Source organism: Eublepharis macularius, chromosome 1 (genome assembly GCF_028583425.1).
Source record: "Eublepharis macularius isolate TG4126 chromosome 1, MPM_Emac_v1.0, whole genome shotgun sequence".
NCBI classification, from domain to species: domain Eukaryota; kingdom Metazoa; phylum Chordata; class Lepidosauria; order Squamata; family Eublepharidae; genus Eublepharis; species Eublepharis macularius.
In genome coordinates this window covers 251,013,820-251,032,382 of record NC_072790.1, presented here as the reverse complement: position 1 = coordinate 251,032,382, position 18,563 = coordinate 251,013,820, and the positions used below count along the sequence as shown (strand labels likewise).

The 18,563-nt window shown below is 50.2% G+C and overlaps 1 protein-coding gene across 3 annotated transcripts in view; it reads left to right on the top strand.

Annotated features, from left to right (window-relative positions):
- Window positions 1-213: 213 nt before the first annotated feature.
- The window catches only part of CGN (cingulin), an 82,717-nt gene continuing 64,367 nt past the window's right edge, over window positions 214-18,563 (top strand). The window contains exons 1-2 of one of the 3 annotated variants that reach the window (XM_054997763.1): window positions 238-259; window positions 1,924-2,054. The gene's annotated coding sequence lies outside the window, so the exon portion shown is untranslated. Of the gene's footprint in view, window positions 260-1,923; window positions 2,055-3,510; window positions 3,531-18,563 lie in introns of those variants that run through there. The other 2 variants (XM_054997773.1, XM_054997782.1) reach the window with 2 other exon arrangements.

The following is an 18,563-nucleotide window of genomic DNA, read 5'->3' as shown; positions in this document are numbered from 1 at the left end:
TCCCTTTTTTTCCCGCCCATTCTTCTCCGGCGCCGCATCGCCGGCGAGGCCCCGCCCCTTAGGCGGGGCGAGAAGTTAAGAAGGAGGGGCGTGGCTCTGGGAGAGCAGCTGTGGAAGGGAGGGGCCGGGCCGCCCGGAGCGCGAGCCAATGGGAAGCTTCGGGGCGTGGCCGCGGCTCGCGGCTCAGGTAACAGGTTGCGCCCTGGAGCGGAGGAGGACAGAAGGTGCGCGACGCGCCCGCCGAGCTGCTGGAGAGGAGGTGAGTGGGCGGTGGGCTGGGGGTCGCTCCTTCCCCACGCAAAGTAGTCCCTCCACTGGCGTCCCCCTGTGCGTTTCCCCAGGTGAGGATGGGTGGGCGGTGGCCAGTGCACCCAATTCCCCCCTCTGGGACCCTACATGGGGCTGGCAGCCCCCCTCCCCACGTGGCAGTTTTGGTACCCCCCCTTGACAACCCTCCCCCCTTTATGTGCTTTATTGAGCTTGTTGCTTTCCAGATGGGGGGCTTGTGCATGGTACCAAAATCGTGGAAGGGGTTGGGGTCTCCTCTTGGGGACTGAATCCGAGGTGGACGGCCCCTCGTTGGACTCGGCATGGTTGCTGCCCCCTCCTTTGTAACTTGGGTAGGGGGCTTGCAGTCACAGCTCCTGTTGGCAATGTCACCTCCCCGCCAGCCCTTAGGTGTTGCAACTTATTTGCCCCCTTGAGCACTCAGTGCCCTGCCTGTGTGGTTTCAGGTGGGTACTGGGTAGCCCTGTTGGGTCTGCACTAGAAAAGCAAGATTCGGGTCCAGGGAATTTTGCTTTCCCGGGTGGGTCACTGCCTGCAGTTGGCATGCTCAGGCTGCCTTGAGTCCAAGCGCCAGGGCCCTCTGGGCGTCTCCTTTCCCTCGTTCCAGCTGTGTTCCCTACTGCGCATCTCCCACACCTGTCTTCTGCTCCGGAGGGCTGGGATAATGCCCCACCCTCTGGGAAATTAATTGCCCTCACTTTGCCATCAGTGCCCCTGCCTGCTGCCCCCCTTTGCTTATAGTGCCGCCCAGCTTGACCGCGAATGCCTCCTGTCCATCTGGTACGGCCCTCCCTGTGTTCCCCCATGAGCAGGGCTTCCCCCACCTGTGATTTCTACCCTGGGGTCTCTGTACTCATGCCTAGCAGATGTTTGGTCCCCTTGGTTTGGACTTTGCCCCCTAATTTTGTGGGCAGGGATCGCATCTTTGGGTCATTGCCCCTTGTTTCCCTCCACCCGGGGTCTCTGCACCTCATTTCCCTTCCCCTGGCCGCTGCCTCCGACAGTGAGTGGCAGACACTGTGGCCGCCCACCTGGGACACTCTGGTGGCAACTTTCTCCGTGAAGACTTGGTTCCTTTCGTGTTCTTTTGGTGCTGTCTGGATGGCATGGGGGAATCCCAGTTTCCCGAGGCTGGTTTCTGAAAGTGGGATTTTGGCGCCTGTCTTTATCCGACTCTTAAGACCTTGAAATTCGGGTTGAAGGAAACCTCCAAACGACCAGCAGTGCATTGCTCAGTATCCGCTGCTGCCAGGCCCGGCCGGGTCTCTCCCCTCTCCAGCCATATTTGGTGGATGGATTTCCGCAACGGTGGTTTTGACAAACCACAAGGACTAGGGAAAGGATTTTATTTGGATACGGCTCCACAGCTCTGTGAGCCGATGGTAATTGTTTCTGCAACCGCAAAACTTCTGTAAGAATGGCTGCCTTTTTTTCCAAAGAAGGTACTTTGCCCTCTGAGGTCTGGCCGGGCGGACCCAAAATACCACTTCGGCTGGCTTCGGTGTGGTCTTTCGTAGAGCGACCTACAGCGCCTGAAGCTCCTGGCAAAGCGCCCTGAGCTTGCTCTCCGCTGCTTACCCCTTTGCAAAGTCTGAGCACTGTTTTGGTTACGCTGACCTTTTTTTCCCCTAAAAGGAATGTTGAAAGGACGCTCAGAACTGGGCCCTGGTTCCAGCCGATAACGGTGGAAGCGATGGCTCTTTGGTAGCAAGGGGTTGCTTTGCTGACTCCAAAGGAGCGGTGGTGGAAAACAACTTACAAAGCCAGTAAGCGAGCTTTACGGGTGTCTCTGTCGGGGAGGCTGGAATGGGAGGGACTCGGCAGTGCCACGGCGTAGGCAAATGTGAGGTGCGGAGGCAGAAATCTGTAAAGTGACCTGTGACATCGAGCCTGGAGTCCGCCTTCCCCAGCATCCGGTTTGCGCTGGCGAGCAGCCAGATGACTCTAAGAAGTGTACTAGAAAGTGTGGAAGTGTCGGCTCTGCCCCATTTGTTTGTGTTTGCCTGGTACACTGCCTCTGAAACTGGAAGTTCAGCGTAACTGCTGTCTATGCTCCATGAATCCCCCTAATGCAAGCACCCCGGGGCTTGCCGTCTAGCCAGGGTGGATCCTGCAGATCCGTTCCGCTAACAAATCTGTGGCAACAACCCCTTAATAGCATGGTGTAGTGGTTAGCGTGTCGAATAGGATCTGGACGTCCCAGGTTCGAATGCCGCCTCTGCCATGGAATCTCGCTGGGTAACCTTGGGCCAGTCGCGCTCTGTCTCAGCCTAACCTACGTAGCAGGGGAAAAAGAAGATAAGATGAAACAGGGAAAGGGAGAGCGCTGTAAAGAAGCAGCAGCTTTACTTTGCCTAGTGTGAACTTTTGGTGCCCTCTCTTGCTTTGGGATTGAGCCCCTGAGGCGGGCCCGGAGGGCCAAAGCTTCAGTTGTGTGGTTTGCCCTAGAACAGGGCAGCTAAGACCTTCGCTGCCCTGTACTTTTACAGCAGTGAGTCAACGGGCAGATCCCACGTTGCCAGGCCTTCAGCCTTGACTCAGTTCAGAAAAATGTTAAAAAGTCAGCTGGCCAGCTTTATTTTTTCTTTGTATTGCTGATAGCTGGGACGGGAGAGAATTTAACCACTTTTTGGGGGTAACTGAACCAGATAAACAGTACCCTTCCCACCACAATGTAGTCTGTCTTTCCAAATTCTACGATCCCCCCTCTCCTCCGCTGTCCCAATTCTGCATGTTTTCCCCCCACTGCAAACGCCTTAAAAACATATTCATTCTTTCCTAATTCCAATCACGTTTGCAAGGTTTTTCTTCCCACTACCAGGTTGTGGGGTTTGGAGATCCCTGCACAAAGATTACTCTCCCCCCACCCAAATATTCACTTTTTTTCCTGTACATGGTTTCCTCTTACACCTGGAGGTTTGTGTGCCGCACAATCAGCTGATTGAAACTAGAGGAAAGGCTGATACTTCAAAGCACGGTTTCGCTTTCTCCGGTTCCCATGCACGGAGAACAATATTCCTGTGTCTCGACTGCCCCTGGAGTGGAGGAAATGAGGTTGGCACCCAAGTGGGAGAATTGGTTACTCAACTGGAGAGCGCTCTAAAGAGTTTAACTCAGGTTCACTTTGGATAAACTAAGAAGGAGCGAGCGGGATCAGGTTTAAGCTGCTGACCCTTCCCCCCCCCCATGCTTTCCAAACGGGCCGAATCACGCGCTGGTTAGATTGGGGGCTGCTAGATAAGGTGAGTGGAAAAGACAGAAGACTGAACACAGTTGCTTTTTGTTCGTGCTGTGCAGAGAAGAATCGTTCTAAATGTGTCCTTGAGTCCCAGACAGTTTAAAAAACAACCACTGCCGAGGAGGCCTCCTTCTATTGTGATATCTCGTCTGCCTGCTGCAGAATGGTGGGGGGGGGCATACAAGAAATGCAAACCCAAAGGGCACCACCACCACCCTCCAGGTGCCTGGAACTGGAAACAGAGTTTCCTTTGCGGTTGTGGAGTCCAGAAATTTGATTTTTAAAAAACGAAAGCCAAACTTATGGCCAATAAGATTTCTGTGCTTTCACTGAAACCCGCCCCCCCCCCCCATGTTTCAGTGTTCATCCCATAGAAATATTGTGGCCATCAGTTCAGTTCTCACCAAGAAGGGAGTTCTGACTCTTGAAAGCTCATAGCCTGAGAATTTTGTTGGTCTCTAAGGTGCCGTTGGACTCAAATCCTGCTATCCCTGCTAGGTGAGGGAAATGCCCTGTGCCTCTGCTCAGGGGCGCTTGGATCTGTTTTTTTCCTCCTGGGTGCCAAGGCTGGGCCCTGGCATAAATTGCCCTGGGTGCCACCTTTAACGTGCATCTCTTTGTGTGCCTCTGCTTTCTTCCTGGCTGTCTCACAGGAGGATATTCTAGTTGGAATTTCCACCCTGAAAGATAACCTGTACCCTTCTTACTTGAGAGCAGGCCAAAATCCGAATGGCTCTGCTGTTTAGGGGCAGCGTGAAGGGGGGGGTGTCTAATAGTTGCCTGGGTGCGCTGCCAAAGCCAGAGCGCGAATGTCTCTCATTCTGATTAAATGGATTTGGAAGCAGGTGTGGATGGAGGTTTTAAGAGATGGCTGTACCTTAAGAATATAGGCAGCCTTTTTCCACATGTAAAATGCTCCTTACGACAGCCTGGCAAAGTAGGACCATGTTGGTTGTTGTGGGTTTTCCGGGCTGTATTGCCGTGGTCTTGGCATTGTAGTTCCTGACGTCTTTTGGTGCTACACCTCTGAAGATGCCAGCCACAGCTGCTGGCGAAACGTCAGGAACTACAATGCCAAGACCACGGCAATACAGCCCGGAAAACCCACAACAACCATCGTTCTCCGGCCGTGAAAGCCTTCGACAATACATAGGACCATGTTTTTATCCCCAAACTGGAGGCTTTGAAAGAGTTGGTGGCTTAAGGCCACCAAAGGGTCGGTTTGAGCGCCGGTTTGAGTGCCAGAGGGTCAGTTTGAACGCCAGAGACAGGCAGAGGGTCAGTTTGAACTCAGGCCTTCCTTAATTTGGTCTCCACTGCTGGATCTCTTTCTTTTTACTGAATAGTAAAGAGTCCAGTAGCCCCTTTAAGGCTAACCAACTTTATTGTAGCATAAGACTTTAAGACTAATCAACTTGATTCAGATGAAGAGAGCTGTGGCTCTCGAAAGCTTACGCTACAGTAAAGTCGGTTAGTCTTAAAGGTGTCACTGGACTCTTTACTTGTTTGTAACTACAGACTAACACGGCTCACGCTTTCTTTTTCCTGGCTCCGTAACAGTTCATGTGGCACCTGCAAGAGGCCATCGTTTTATTGCCGGGGTCAGGGGCAGCAGTAATACTTTTTGGTAAGAGAATCCATTCCTGGCAAAGGGAGGTATCGGTGTCATACTTTCAGGGTGGCGCCTGCTCTACTTTTTAACCTTTGTGCCTTCCCATCACTGGGTGGAGGGAAAGAATGGAATCGAGGTCGTCTTGGGGTGTTTGCATCACTCATCAACCCACAAAAAACTGCTTCCTTATGAAGTCGCAAATGTACCCATTTCCTAAGTCAGTGGACTGAGGTGTCAAGAGACTTGTGTTCTTTCCCTGGGTTGGCTCCTTTGGATCTATTCTGATAATGACGGTGTCCTGGTCCCCGACCGTCCCAGGGGCCTTCCTGGTGTCCTTGCACGGAAGGAAACCACTTTTGGTAGCGGAAAGGATGTAGGAGCCTGTTTTCTTGCAGTCCTTGTTTTCTAATACCTGTTGTGATTTTTGCCTTTGGGAGTGGCCTCTTTCAAATGTTGTTAATGTATGCATGTATGCTCCGGGGCTCTTCGCTTTTCAGTTCATTCTCCTAGCTGCTAAATGCATTTTTGGGGAGGTAGATCTCTCTTGCTTCCTGGAGCACATGTCAGTCAAAGCTCTCGCCTGGATCCCAATCCGCAAATGTCCCTTCAGTTCCATCCCCGCTGCCTACCCATAAGCGAAGGGCTGTGGACGACGTTTGTATTTTAAGAGCGTAGTTTTCCCCAATGCCTTCCTCTAGAATCCCGTGCCGGACTCGCCGAGAACAGAGGACGGAAAAGGGGAGGTGCGAGAGCAGGTGTTAGGAATTCACAGGTGCCCCTATTTTTGGCTGCAAGGTTTGGGCTTTGATTTCTGTTGCTGTGCCAGCTTTGAACAATGGTATGCGAAGCCACAAAGCACTTCTGGTGAGCTCTAGGAGAGCATGCAATTTGCTTTTAAATATAAAATCCTGTGCTAGAAAGTGAAATGCCACAGAGTATATAGATCTAGTACACTTAAACAGAATGAGTTGACCTGTTTCATTGTCTCTTCTTCTCTGCCCCCCCTGCCCCCCCCATTGGGTGTTGTGTTGAGGTATGTAGCTGTTTGTCGGGACCAGATTGGACAGAATTCTTGGTGCACCCAATGCCTTGGGTATGGCTGATGGGGTTGTCGACGTTTTGGGGAACAGCAAAGCTCCGTTGCACATCACAAATTCCGGGTAGAAGGATACAGGACGCAGCCCTTCTGGGGACCCCTGGCGAAGTTCTCCCCAACACTGCTGGAGGCTAGGATTCTTGCAGGCAGCAATTCTACAGGTCCAGTCCTACGAGGCACTGCTGTTGCCCTCCTGCATTCTCAGGACCACTGAACGCAAATCGAAAGTGTTCATTCTTGCTGTGTTAATTTAAAATACGTTGCCACCCTATAGCGATTCTAGTTTTTCAAAGAGCAGATGGTGCAAGCCAGAAGTCAGCCGTGCAACAGCCATAAGCTGCCTTTGAAAAACTGCTTGCAGAAGCTGTTGGATATTTGGAGGGTGCAGGGAGGCTGATGTGGGAAAAACTCAAGCCCAAAGCCCATTTGGGCACGCAGGAAATTGGTGACGCTCTGTCTAGATCGTGGCCACGAGCTTCTGAGAACCAGTTTGCCGCAAGTTCACCACTTTTTGGCAAAGGCAGGAATTCTTTCCAGCGCCGTTTGGCTCGCTTTGCCCCCTCCGCTTCCCTTTTCTCTCATCCCCACGCAACCTGTTTGTCCGGTTTTTGTGAAGATTTTGCTTCTCTTGGAGAGGTTTGTGTGAGCACTGTATGTGTGTGTGTGTGTGTGGTTGCAAAAGACTCTGAATGCCTTGTGTCTGAAACTTGGACAATTTGTGATCCCAAACTGCTGGGAGTTTCATTGCTGGGCAAAGTTGTGACTACCTCCTGCCTCGCTGGGGTGTGTTTTCCCAGTACCCTTTTGGCTCTTTTTGAACAGCCAGAGGGGCAGTAGAAGGTCTTCTCCCAAGGTGACTGCAACCCTCCGGGCTTGGGAGAGAGCAGAACAAATTAGGGGACACTGGCCTCCTGCTAAGGGGGGGGGACTTCACAAAATGTTATCCCTGCTAAAAGCTGACTGTTTGGCAACAAACATTTGCTGAGCATCCAGTGATTTTCCTTTGATCAAGGTCCAAAGATCGTTCCAGTGGCCGACAAGAGACAGACTTCCGCAGGTGTAAGAGTCATTTCCGGGCCGTGTGAGCTCTTTGGTGTCCCTTGGGGGACAGTCGCATCGGCAACCGGTGCTTTGATTGGCAGAAGAAGGGTGCCTCGGGGAAGTAACCGGGCACCGCCAAAGCACCTGAGCTGGATTCCTTTCTGCCCCTGCGTACGTGCGAGCAGCGAAGGGCTCGATCCGAAAGATCGGGAAGCCATTTCTGCGCTTTGTTCCAGGAGCTTGGCTTATAATTAACCATCTTTCAGGGCTTTGTGTTCCCTCTCTCTTTCCCCCTCTTTCTTTCCTTTGCCAGTGGAGTGAGAAACCTGAAATGGAGAAGTCCTAGATTGTTCTCACTGCTGTTGAACGAACTTGGGTTTTTTTTGTCTGGATAGCAAGGGGGGGGAATAGAGAGAGAGGGAGAATTCCGAGCGTATGCCAAATCCATTCTGGTTTGCGGGCAAATTCAGACCTTCTGCCAAATCCAAGCTTCTTCTTAACTGTGGTTTTTGGATGGTAACCTGGTTTTGTGTATGTACATGGAGGAGAACGGCTGGGTGGATGGAAATAGCCAGGAATCCGGCCACTCAAGTTTGAAGACCGGTTTTGCAACTGCTTCAATATCTGCTTGCCTTTCCACCTCTGTACCCTATTGAAATGTAAGGGGCACAGGAGGAAACCAGGAATCCATTTCCTTCCGTGTTGTAAATTGGAAATTTGATCCGCAGAATGCAAAAACAAGCAAACAAAGCCGCGTCATGCTTTTTTATTAGGACCAACCAAAATAATACCGCCTTATGGAAGCGTTGTGAGTTCTCCAGAACTCTTGATCAGACGGGGCACCTTTTTTTTTATTTTAAGGTGTGGGCTAGGGAAAGAAACGAACGCTTCGGGCCTTAGATCTTCTGGCCATTTGTAGGGAACCTGTGTAAGAATGCCAAGACAATTTGCATAGATAAAATGGTGCCAAGTGGAGCCGGTGTCAGGTTGCGCCTTTGCTCTTATTGGAAGAAGAATAAAAAAAAATGGAACCATCCGATTTAAAAAACACGGAAACCAGAAGTCGCTCAAATACCACTTTAAAACCAAAGAGTGTACACAGCTCCTTAAATGCAAAACAAGATTTGTGTCAAGTAGCACCTTAAAGACCAACTAAATTTCCAGGGTATTGATTTAATTTGATTTATTAGATTTATAGCCCTCCCTCCCCGCAAGCAGGCCTGGGGCAGGTCGCGACTGCATAATCACATAAAATACAGGAATATAAATACATAAGCATATCTAAAACAGCACGATAAATACAAAGCTCCCAAGGGCTAATCTAGTTGGTCTTTCCTTTCATAGTCTGCCTTTCTCACTGATACTCAAGGTGGATTATACAATGTGAAATTTATACAGTCAATTTCAAGGATATTTTCATAACCGATGACATGGGGTCAGTAAACACAACTTTAGAAAGACAAAGCATTAGCAAGAATCCAATACAGAGTTGAAGAAATGCTGAAACAGAACATAAGCAATTCTAGAGCTGACGTTAGAAAACATGAAGCACAGGTAGCTCATAGGAGCACATATTTAAGACAACAGATAGTACGTAAGGCAACATAGTGTTGGAGTCCAGGGCCCCTAACTCGAAGCATCTGAGACCCGCCATTTTTTTAAAAAAAAGTTTCAGTCTCTCATGGGAGCATTACCCAATAATTTGGAGATGGATGCCAGAACATTGCTTAGCATGACACACGATACCTCCTGATGCACCTCTCTGCCCAAAGAGTTTCTTTCTTGGTTTTGATGGGGGTGGGGTGGGAGTCTCACGTACAGCTGCCTAGCCTGGCCAGTGGTGACTCTGCCAGGCAAAGAGAGGTTTTTCTCGGCACCCAAGATCCTTGAACTGGAATCGCCTAGAGATGAAGCCCGGGGGCTTCTTCCCTTGGGTGCTAAGCCGGTGCCCTGCCGCTGAACCTTTTGATCGAGACCTCGGATGTTCGTTCCTCGGATGGTGGAAGGCTCGCAAGCCCTCTCCTCCGTGTGTCCAAGCAGCGACTCTCCCCCTTAATCGTTATTTACCTACCATCGCCGCCTTTCTTGCGCAAGCGACAAAAGGTCGCTCAGGTTCTCTCGAAATTCCATTCCACCTGCTGCGCCTGCAGGGACGGATCGGTGATGTAAGCTCAGGTGTGTCGGTTTCAGGTTTCTCCACCACTGCCGGGAACTTCCTTGGCTGCTGCCTGGCGTGTTGCAAAGCGCTCCTCTTCCTCAGTCCAGGACGCCTCCCCAGGCCCCCTTCTGAAAACAGCATTGGTGCTGCTACCAGGGCTCATTTCCGGGGGGAACGCACAGGAACGCAGTTCTGGTAGTTCCCCCAACAATCAGGTGGTCCCGCCCACCTGACTTTTGGACATTTGGGGCCGTTCAGGCCTCGATTGGGGCCAAAACGGCCCGGATCACCTTGGTGCTGAGCGGGGAAACCCTCCCCTGCCTGGCAGTGACCCGATCCGGGCCAAAACAGCCCGAATCTGGGCCTAAACAGCCCAGATCAGGTCGGTGCTGGGCGGGCCCGATCTGGGTCCAAAAGAGCCCAAAATGGCAACTTTGGCCCAACTTTATGCTGGGATCGGGACTGGAACAGACAGGATTGGGTTGGTGCTGGGTGAGGGAACCCTCCCCTGCCTGGCACCGACCCAATCTGGGCCATTTGGGGCCCAATCCAGGCCAAAACATGCCCCAAATGGCCATTTTGAACCATTTTGTGCTCATTTCAGCCAGGATTGGCCCAAAAGGCCCTGATCGGGCCACTGCCAGGTGGGGGAACACTCCCCCGTCTGGCAGCAGCCGAATCCCGGCCATTTCGGCCCAGTCAAGGGGCATGGCATATGCTAATGATTTATGCTAATGAGTTCCTGCAGCTCTTTTTCTATGAAATGACCCCTGGGTGCTACCCCAGTAGAGCGCAGCAGGACTGCCTCGGAACGTTACCCAGCGAGGCCTTCCTCTGGCGCACCTCTGGGCACCCTGGCTGTGTGCTGTGCTCTCACCTTCAAAGAACGGCCATGCCTTCCACCTTAAGCACCACTTCTGTTGAGCTCCTTTCCTGCCAGAGGCAAAGGATGCCCCTGGGGCTCCGGTGACTTAGCCCTCTTTTGCCCTCAGTCAGCGTCTCTGCCGGTCATTTGCACTGCATAAATACGGCTTAGGAGCAAAGAGGCCGCCGCGGTGTTCCGTCTCCCCTGTGGCTTGAAAACCAGTGGCTCTTTTTAGAAGTGCTTTGCTAACGCCCGGCTCCTCTTTGCCTCCGGCTTGTTCTTGCTGGGTAGACTGTGCTTCCTTCTGGATAAGTTCTATCTTGTTACCCTAACAATCTAGAGAGGATCCGAATAACAAGCTGGGGATTATGAATCAGTAGGAAGCCTCAATCTTATCTCTATTCCCCAGAAGGAGGCTGGTTTCCTAGGCTGTGAGCCATGGGGACTTCTGATACGCTAGCTGCGCTGTGGGTGTTTAGATTGCTTGGGCACAATGATTCTGCTTGGCCGCATACTTTTAAGAATATCTTCTTGTCCATGAGGATTAGCAACTTCATTCTGCAGTGAAAACGGGGATTGGACAATACACAAAGGCTTGGTAATAGGAGTGTATAGTGATGGGAGGGGTGGGTGTGTATGACTGTATTTAGAATAGTTTCAGGTGGGTAGCGCTGTAGTTAGAAGAGCAAGATTTGAGTCCAGTAGCACCTTTTGTGTTTGTGGTGCCCTCAAGCCATAGCTGATTTATGGAGACCCCTGGTGGGGTTTTCATGGCAAGAGACTAAGAGAGGTGGTTTGCCATTGCCTGCCTCTGCAACCCTGCTCTTCGTCAGAGTTCTCCCATCCAATTACTAACCAAGGCGGACCCTGCTTAGCTTCTGAGATCTGACTAGATTAGGCTCCCCTGGGCTATCCAGGTCAGGGAATATTCAAGTTTATAGTCTCTATCAAATTCAATTTTTCTTTCTTTATAGCTTTCTCAGGGAACTTGTTCCAGTACTAAAAATGGCAGGCAGCGGCGGCGGGGGGTGGGGGGAGAAGAGAATATTGGACAAAAATAACTTAAGCATTTAGATTCTTTTTGTGTAAGGGTTACTGTCTTACCCTTAACACGACATACCACATTTTATGCAGCCAGATCTCTATTTTTGGCAAAAATTGCTGTTTCCACACTGTTAACCACAGGTGCTCCCTTCCACGTGTTTCTTTAGACATGCGTGGACTGCATCCTGGCTCACACATTGGTTTGATTGATTCAGCTTTTAACCTGCTCTCCCTACGAACGGGCTCAGAGTGGATAACAATATAATAAAAGGTGCATTAAAATTTACATGAAAATCATAAATAACACACAGTTCAATCATAAAAACTCAGTCGACGGTCCCCATTTACCCAGCCCGAATAAACATTTCTACGGGTGGGAGGTGGAGAGAGCAGCAGCAGTCTCACATGGAAACTGGGGAGGGGGTTACTCTATCCCCCCAACAAGAGGCAGGTCAACCATTTCCCCTGGAGGGTCACAGAATCATAGAATCATAGGGTTGGAAGGGACCTCCGGGGTCATCTAGTCCAACCCCAGCACAATGCAGGACATCCACAACTACCAGCCCCGTGGCGCAGAGCGGTAAGCTGCAGTACTGCAGCCCAAGCTCTGCTCACGACCTGAGTTCGATCCCGGCGAAAGCTGGGTTCAAGTAGCCGGCTCAAGGTTGACTCAGCCTTCCATCCTTCCGAGGTCGGTAAAATGAGGCCACCATTACTTCCACTGTTGATAATGCTCACAATGTAATTACTCATTGAATAAAGCGGGTTTTCATTTTGTCAGCTCTGTACCTGTTGCCTGTCAACTTCACTGGGTGCCCCGATTTCTAGTTTTAGTTCTCTCTTCGTCTCATACATCTGACGAAGAGAGCTGTGGTTCTCGAAAGCTTATGCTACAATAAAGTTGGTTAGTCTTAAAGGTGCGACCGGATTCTTTAATATTGTCTGGGTAAATGAGAGTTGGGGGCCTGCTAAAGACCCTGTTCCTTCTCTCCCTGCTGACTTGGCCCTGGCATAGCGCACCAGCCCTTTGCGGGCGCATGATCTGCCTCTTTTCCGGACGGATTCCAAGCTGGCATCGGCCCAGCTGCGGTTGGACGGGAGCGGCAGGACTGCTGCTGGCTGCTTGCGTTGCTTAAATGTGTTCTGAACAGGAGAATAATGAACACCTCGGCCACGTTTACAGAAAGCGAGGGAGTTGGCTGCTGGCTTTTTAAAAAAAAAACCCACAGGGTTGCATTTTTTAAAAAATTGCTCTTTAATACATTTATTTTAAATTTGATTTGAAGGCATTTGGGGGTGAGGGAGAGATGGTTTTGGCCTAGCTGGCAGTTGATGCTATTGTAGCTATCTCTGTGCCATTTTATTCCACATTATTAATAATAATAATCAGGGCTCATTTCCAGGGGGAACGCACAGGAACACAGTTCCGGCAGTTCCCCAAAGAGGTCACATGTCAGGTGGCCCCACCCACCTGACTCTCGGCCGTTTGGGGCCAGTTTCAGCCTGGATTGGGGCCGAAATGGCTCGGATCGGGCCTCTGACAGGTGGTGGATCACTCTCCCACTCAGCAGTGGCCCAATCCTGACCATTTTAGGCCCCTTTTTGGCCATTTTCAGCCCCTTTTTGCCATTTTGGGCCCAATTTCGGCCCTGAATGGCCAGGATTGGGTCCAAAACAGGCAGGATAGGTGATGTCAGGGGGTGTGGCATATGCAAATCAGTTATGCTAATGATACACTTCCGATGACGGCAAGGGGTGTGGCATATGCTAATGAGTTATGCTAATGAGTTCCTCCCGCTCTTTTTCTACGAAATGACCCCTGATGATGATGATAATTACTGCACTTACGTAACATTAATATACATGGAACTAGTGCAGCAAGATGGCAAAGAGACCGAGCCAGTTTGGTGTAATGGTTAAGAGGGGCAGGGCTCTAATCTGGAGAATCGGGCTGCTTCTCGTCGTTTTGGCTAAGATCAAGTGTAACCTCACAGGGCGATTGTTGTGGGGATAATAATAACATACTTTGTAAACCGCTCTGAGTGGGTGTTAAGTTGTCCTGAAGGGCGGTATATAAATCGAATGTTATTATTTTTTTAATTATTTGAGCGGAGACTTGTGAAGTGCCTAGTTCGAATTCTGCTTCCTGTCATGTGTTCACTTATTTATTATATTATTAACTTATTTATTTATTTATGTATTATTTATACATAATACTTATGTATATGTATTTATTTATACATAATACTTATGTACTTATTTATGTATTACTAACAAGATTTTTACCTTGCATTTCAGCCCTCTCAGGGTCACCATGACAACTAACAAATTTAAAATATGCACATTAAAACATGGTCTTAATGGCCACCTCATTAAAACAATTTAAAATAAATCTAAAAGGTTTTTTAAAACCTTTTTAATGTTTTAAAACCTTTTTAAGGTTCCCTCAGGGGTCGCTGAGGGAATGCTAAACAAAACAAGAAAGTCTTCACCTGGTGGCAGAAGATAGAAGGGGACAGGTGAATCTCCGTGAGGAGAAAGTTCCAGGGTCTAGGTGCCACCACTGAAAAGGCCCTCTCCTGCGTAATCTCAGGTGGAGGCACCCAAAGCAGGGCCTCTGAAGATGACCGCAGTGGTTGGGTAGGTTCATAAAAGAGTAGGTAGGTCCTTCCGGTCAGTTGATTCCAAACCAGGTAGGGCTTTGAAGGTCAACACCGGCACCTTGAATTGTGCCTGGAAACAGATTGGGAGCCAGTGTAGATGGGGCAAGAGTGGACGGTGTGTCCCCTGCCATCCACTCTAGTCAACTTCCTGGCTGCAGCATTCTGCACCGATTGAAGTTTCTGAACACTTTTCAAGGGCCCCACACAAAGCACAGTGCAGTAATCTGACGAAGAGAGCTGTGGTTCTCGAAAGCTGACGATGCATCTGACGAAGAGAGCTGTGGTTCTCGAAAGCTTATGCCTCAAATTTGGTTAGTCTTAATGGTGCTACTGGACTTTTTACTAATCTTGTTAGGTGTCCTTTCCCAAGCTATTTACTGTCAGACCCCCTGCCTGTAATCTGCAATAGCCATATAGGCTGGTAGTTGAACTTCTAACCAGATGTTGGATCCTATCCGTTCTGCTAACTCAAGCATTTCCTCCTGGCGAAGGAGGAAAGGATCCTTGCCCTGGGTGAAAGCGTTGCTGTTAGTGGAACAGAGTCGCAAGATCCAGCTCTTTGAATTCTCAAAAGCAGGGCTCATTTTGAGGGGGAACACGCAGGAACACAGATGCGGCTGTTCCCCAAAGAGGTCACATGACAGGTGGCCCCACCCACCTGACTCTCAGCCATTTTGGGCCCGTTTCAGCCTGGATTGGGGCTGAAACGTCCTGGATCGGGCCTCTGATGGGTGGTGGATCGCTCTCCCGCTCAGCAGCGGCCCTGAACGGCCAGGATTGGGTCCAAAACAGCCAGGATAGGTGATGTCAGGGGGTGTGGCATATGCAAATCAGTTACGCTAATGACACATTTCTGATTATGTCAAGGGGCATGGCATATGCTGATGAGTTATGCTAATGAGTTCCTCCAGCTCTTTTTCTATGAAATGACCCCTGCTCAAAAGCGATATATAAGATCTAAGGATTGGTTTGATGCCTGCGCTAGGATTTGAACTCGGGACGCCTTTTTCAAAATGGTCTGTCCACTGGATTTCTCCTCACCAACCAGCACTGGTATGAATTGAGACTTCAACCCTCCCCTACCCAATCTCAGCAGCGAGTTTTCAAGTGCCATAAAGTTCTTCGTCAAGAACTGGAATCGAGGCTTGCCCCCAAACCCACAACGAGATCTCTTCCACTGTATTGCTATGAGATGGGAGTTTTCACAGCGACCTGAACATGCAACTTGGCCAAGTTTCTGATTCCTGCAGTGTATTTTGTTCTGGATAAAAGTTTTGTGTGCTTTGAAAGCTCGCTCTGTATCTCAACGTAAGTTAGATCTAGTTCTTTTTCAGAGTGTGCACTCTGTGGGTGTTAGAGAGAGAGAGAGAGAGAGAGAGAGAGAGGTGGTTGGCAACATGGAGTGAAAGAAGAGATGCTCTCTTGCCTGGCAGCCTCGATACCTCCCTGCAATGTTATCTGGTATTTCTGTAACCATAAATAGTTTCAAAAAAGGCCTGGATGGCAAAACCTCTCCTCCTCCTCCTCCTCCTCTCTTCCTCCCTCCTCTGCCGAATTAAAGCTGCAGCACCCCCTTTCCAGTGGATTGCCAGCTGAGCCGGGGAAGGGTGGTTTGTTCTCGGCAAGCTTCCTGTCCCAGCCGCTCCTGATGTCTCCCCCTTTGCCAAAGGGCTGTGTCTTTACTTCCAGAGGTACTCAGTGATAGTTTTGGGGTCTCTTTCTGGGAGCTCCAACCCGCTGAAGAGTGCTGGGCTGCGGGGTAGAGCAGCATTTCGGCTGCCTGTTAGCTCAAGGACATCTGGCTTGGCCGGCTGGTTCCCAGCCAGAGGGAAGTCTGCCTGGTTCCTTTAGCCTGCGGCAGGGAGAGGAACTGGATGCTGGTCTTGGGCCCGGACACTCTCGGTTCCTCCGTCGCCAGGGAACCGATGCCATGCTGCAGCCCAGCTGGCCGCTCTCTTGCCACCACCATGTGCCAGGCGCCCTGCCCGTTCTGCCTCTGGGGACCGCTAACCAGCTCTGGCATCATGCTGTGCTCCAAACGTCACAGCTTAGCATCTCTTGGGCTGTGAGCAGGTCTCCTGGCCGGACAAGTTCCCACGGCAGTGCCGGGCTGTGACAGATGCTCGCCTAGCGCACTTCTAGCTGGCTTTCCAAAATCTTTTGCTATCGTTCTCGTTCTGTGCATTTCCTTCCCTTTCCCAGATGCTTTTTCTTCCTGCCGCGCACCCGCCTGCCGCATGGTACCCCTCTCCAGTCGCAGTGAGTATGCAGCATTTTGCTAGCGGGCCGGTGAAGGGGGGGGCAGACCGGGGAGGCTGCTGAGTTGGGAGAGTTCCCGGTCAGCCTCCCGAAGACTGAAGGATGCTCTTTGTTCAGTGTGACAGTCTCCAGGACTGCGATCCCCCTTCCTCTTTTCCTGCCCCCTCTTCCACACTCTGTGCCTCTTGTCCTGCTGATGCGGCAGGATTTTAATTGAAGCACGTTTCTCGTCTCTGATCACGCGGCCCCCTCGCTGTCCTGCTAATTAATTCCCACAGTAAAACGCAAGGATGCACAGAGTGGAATTGCTGGTGTTCGCTTTTTTGTCAGGAATACAGGCCTCTCCTTGTGCCTGGCTTGCCTGTACCCTAGAAATCAGACTTCATTCATGAGCACAGTTGTCTTCTCCTGTCCCCCTTTGTTTCCCACATGCTTCCTTTTTGTAAAAAATCCCCAAACGGTAATTGCATCTTCTTAGAGCCCGGCAGAAGATCGCTTTTGTGGGATGTGAGAAGAGTATATAACTGTGAATGGTTTGGGGGGAAAGTAGACAAAGTATTTTCTCTCCTTCTCCGGTATGCTGAACTCAGTCGGCGGTGAAATTAATTGGCGGGCGACTGCAGACGAGGTCCAGTTCTTGCAGCGTATAGCTAACTTGCGGAACTCATTTCCACAGGGTGCCGTGATAGCCACTCGCTTAGATGGCTTTGAAAAGGGGCTGAGACGAGTTTGTGGTAGAGAGAGGTCTCTTGATGGCGGTTAGCCATGGCAGCAAAGCAGAAACTCCATGTTCAGAAGCAGTTTATCTCAAGATATCAGGTGTTGGAGACAGGGAAGAGTGGCTGCCTACGTGCCCCTGATTGTGATCTTATAGGAAGTATCCCTTGAGAAGAGGACGTTAGACCAGTTTGATCCAGTGATGATTTTCTGGGTAACTACTGCTCTGTGAGGACTAGCAATGGAGCCTCCATGTTTAGAGGCACTGCCCCAGTAGCTGGGGCATGGATTTCAGAAGCTGCCTGCTTGGGAACTTCCTTGGGCATCATCTGGTTAAGCCCCTGTTGGAAAGAGGGAGCCGGGCTAGATGATCTCAGGTGACCCAGCAGGGCAATTCTGGTGCCCCTGGTTCAGATCTCATTTCGCTCAGGAACACTCCCAATGGTTTTAGATGAGCTGCTTAAGTTCAGCTGTCCGTCTGCAATACAGGAATGGTGGTGATACTGGCCTACCTTACAGGGTTGTTGGAAGAGTTAAAGAGAAGCACTGTGGATATTCCAAAGCTTATACAAAGGCTACATGTGGTGCTACGTGACTGGTGTATGTGTTCCCAAACTGCTTCGGTGCTTAAAAGTTTGCCAGAACAGTGTCTCTCCGGCAAGCGTTCAGCTTCATTTATCGATTTTTAACTTTTGAGCTTAATACAGAAAGACTGAAACCAAGCAGCAGGCAGTTCCCCTGGTATTTCCCTTCCATTGTTCAAGGGTCATTGGGGAAATAGTAGTTGTGATTGGTTGGCGTGATCAGGTACTCCGGAGAACAGCTGCTCCTAAAATTGCTGTGTTGCTTAATTCAAGGAGTGAACCTGGGGCTTAAAGACCCTTGAAAATATTCAGGGGCTCGAAACTCTTCACTTTTCTCATTCCAAGGAAAGCAAGCCTTATCTCTGGTACGGTCAGATTTGACAGGCTTAGAAAGTGTGTGTGTGTGTGTGTGTGTTAAAGAGAAAGAGGGAGGGGGATGTTTGTGGCTGATCTTGGCTAGGTGGCAAAAGATTGTGCAACTTTAAAAAAATTGTATCTGCCACATGTATGCCAGCGGAGTGGATGCAAGTATGTTATTTGGTGAATCTCCTGATTGCCCTGTGCAAATTAGGCTCTCCAGACATCGGTAAGTAGTTGCTAGTCGCCCGTGGTAAGCAGGAATTGTCCCCAGGCGAACAGCTCAGAAAATTCCTTGTAAAACTGCAAATGGGCACGTTGATGTGCCCACCATTGGCTGGTAATGTGCCAAAAGAAAATGTCTATGTTATGGTACAGAGTAGTAGGTTGGCAATACGTTGTTGTGTCTGGCTACTTAGGAGGCACTTCCCCTTTATGACGTATTGGGCCTTTGGCACCCTGCAGCTTCCTGTTTGGCTTAGTAGAGTTTATCATCTGCATGAATAAAAAACCCGCGTTAACACCCTTGGAAAATTTGCAGGCGGCTATTCCTGACCTCCGGCTGTTTGCACTTAAAGCCCTGAAGTTCTTTCCAAGGAAGGACAGGAACCCACATTGCAAAACGTATCAAGAAGCTGTGC